The sequence below is a fragment of the Tupaia chinensis genome, unplaced genomic scaffold (assembly GCF_000334495.1).
Source record: "Tupaia chinensis unplaced genomic scaffold, TupChi_1.0 Scaffold000161_4, whole genome shotgun sequence".
Taxonomy (NCBI): Eukaryota; Metazoa; Chordata; class Mammalia; order Scandentia; family Tupaiidae; genus Tupaia; species Tupaia belangeri.
In genome coordinates, this window is record NW_006159635.1 from 988,370 (window position 1) to 991,710 (window position 3,341).

Sequence of the window (3,341 nt, forward strand, 5' to 3'; positions counted from 1 at the left end):
GAGCGTTTAGCTGAGTAGGTTATTGTTGCTGGTGTTGTTCAGGGAATTCTGTGGTTGTGGGTAGGTAAGGAGGAGGTCATGAGGGGAAGCATGGGTTATTTTTGTCTGTACGGACATCTGGATGCACATTTTGAAATAGTGAGATTATTTTATTAGAGGTTTGTTCAGTGCTGAATCTCTTATTCTTCCCAGGTAAATTGAGTATTTTAAATGCTAAATCAAAAGTTTATTAAAAAATTGATTCACAGTTCACTTGCCACTCATTTAAACTCCAAAAACTGAAAGCTAAGAAATATAAAATGCCTAGTGGAACAGTTTGTTCTGTTGCTATCTCAGGAATTTGGTAGTTATTGCACTAACTAAATAAACTTATACTGAAAATTGAATTTCCATATTACATTTATATTGCATCACATATATTAAATTTATAGTTAGTAAACAGCATACACATATACACACACACAACTGTTATAAATGAAATGAAATTAAAATAAAATATTGGGTTAATTTTTCACCAAAGTGTGGTAGAAATAAATGTTTTCTAAATATTGAATCAAAAGTTTATTAAAAAACCCATCAGCTTACTTGCTACTCTTTTCTTATAATGCACTATCTTGACTCTCTCTGACTTCTGAGAAGTCTGCCAAGCATTAATATGTCTGACAGTCTAGAATGATTTGGAGGTATCTCTCATCTGACTTCTCAGCTAGATGTGAGCCTCAGGTACACTTGGCTACTGTCACAGAGACCCATTCTTTTGTTTACAAAGCTATAGTGACCCCATAGAATGCATCAACTTAGAGACAGGGGATAATGTTAGTTAAATATAAGAGTTAGCATGTTTGGGGTCAGTGGGTGGCTTGGTGGTTGAAAAACATGCCAGGTACATATATATGCATGGCTGAATTCCAAGGGGGAGAATGGAAGAGAAGGGATTGAGGTTGGCCATCCCCCACCCCTTAAGGGGATGATTTTTCACTTTCCCTTTTTCTGTCTCTCTCTGTCTCTGGCATGTGCACACACCCCATGGAAAAAATCTATTAAAAAAAAAAGTGTTAGCATATTTGGCCTACAAGAGAACATGGAATATAAATGATTTCTGAAAACAAGATAATAGCCAAAGCAGCTATATTGCACTCTGCACTCCTAATTAGATGATCAGGGTTACCGTGGTAGCCCCTGTCATTCTAATGACCACTATTTTCATCTTCCTGGACCTCTTTTGTCCTTTTGGATTGAAAACACGGGATAGCCCTTGAGCCAAGAGCAGTCACACCTTTCTGCCACATGCCATTCTGCACCATACTGGCTTTCCCCATCTTGGCCTGTGTCTGCCTCCTGCACCATGGCCCCTCTTTGCTGGGTATTTAGAAAGCAAAGACTTAAAAAACAAAGAACACCTACCTGACATAGCATGGAGAAAGAGTGGAACTTTATACTGATTGACTCACAACATGGAATAGTTAAGTGTGGAAAGGCTGAGATAATATTAATTGGCAAGTTTATGTTTCTTCTCTTCTGCAGGGAGAGAATTGTGAAAATAAAGATAATCAGATCATAATCAATCAAATCAATTTTGGGAAAATATAGTGCTACATTTTATTTGCTTATCTGGGCAATAGTGTGACTGAATTTTGACCACATCTCAGTTATATCACACTATATCACAATAAAATGATCATTTCTCTAATCCGTAGCATTCTCCTGTTAGTAGTAGGATAGTTTTGAAGCAAGGAATGCAAAAGATGAGATATCGAAAAGATTGAGTAATTAAAGAGAGGGAGAGGTAGGCTGGAAGAGAGAGAGAGAGCGAGAGAGAGAATGAACTCATGTGTTAATGTGCTGGGCTGTAAGACACAAAAGGAAAACTTGTGATCTGGGAGGCTGTGAGAATGATAGGTCACGTTAAGGAGTTCACTTCTAACCCTACAGGCAATGAGAAGTCTTAGAAGGATTTTAATCTGGGAGAGAGATCAGATAAGTTTTAGAGCATACCCTAAAGCTACGGTGGAAAATAAGTGGGTTTGACTTCCCTTGGGATGACAAAGGCAGGAAGGTACATCACAATGATCAAACCACAAGAAGCAATCTCTAACATTATGAGAATTTACAATTATTCTTAAACCTATCAGATCTAAAATCATAGGACAAAATGCTAACAGAAGGTAAGGAAGGACTGATCTCTGAGAAGAGTCAGGAAGCAACCACTTGCTGAACTGTAGATGCCTTTGGACACATGGAAGGAAAATTCAGATAAACCTTTAAGAAATAGTAAAAGCAAGAATATGAAATCCCTACAGCCATAAACACAAAGGGAATTTGCATAAAGTTAGACATGCATCTCAGACCTCATGGGTTTTCATAGTAAACCTTGGCAAAAATTCTGACAAAGCTTCTCTTGTGGTACATGTTGAGAGTGAGGGAAGAAGACCCTGGCTGCATTTGTGTCTTCCCACAATGTCATACTTTATTACAAAATGTAAAATTTAGTATAGCAAAGCAGTTAGGTCAAGGGATGAGTGCAAGTCACACTAGCGGATCACCCTGAGCAGTCTCTGGAGGCAAGAAGCCATTTGTAGGTCCTCAGACATCCCAAATGTCTGTTGAGGCTGCATTGACAGTCCATCTGATCCATTCCTGGAGGTCTCACCAAGGGTCCAGGGTGGGCACTGAGGCGAGGATGGAGACAGTAAATTGTGGGCACTCTCGGGAGTGGCCAGGAGAAACGTGCTCTGGTCATGGTGCCAGGAGTGAATTGCAAAGTGACTCTGGTGAAGGCTCTTTGTCGTAAAGTAGACAGTCTCTCAGTTTAGCACCTGTGTTTAAGATTAGCACATAGCGAGTCTGTCCATCTCTGCTTGGGTGGACCAGTATGAATGGCATTATCAGATCTGGGTGTTTCTGTTATTCCCACAGGGCATTCTCATTATTCCTGGTTTTTTTTTTTTTTTTTTTTTTCTTAAGAGCTTCTTTGCTATAGTGTGGGAGTGCTTGTTGGAGAAATAGGGAGACAGAAAGAGAGAAATCACCCCTCGAGGAGGATGGCCATGCCCCAATCCCTTTTCCTTCATTCTCCTTTTGGGATTTTGGGCACATACACACCCACGCCTGGAGTGAGTTCCAAGCCACCAGGTCCAGGACTTGAACGGCAATTGACCATGTGGGAGTTCAACACTTTACCCACTATGCCACCTGCTGGTCTCGTTATGCCCTTTCAGTTTGACATGAGAAGCAAGGAAGTGTAGATATATCACACTTTGTATTGCTCAGTGCAGTCTTGTCATTAAGAATCTATTTTGTGTAACTTGGTTCTACCTACAGTATAGATGAGGGTAGGGGAC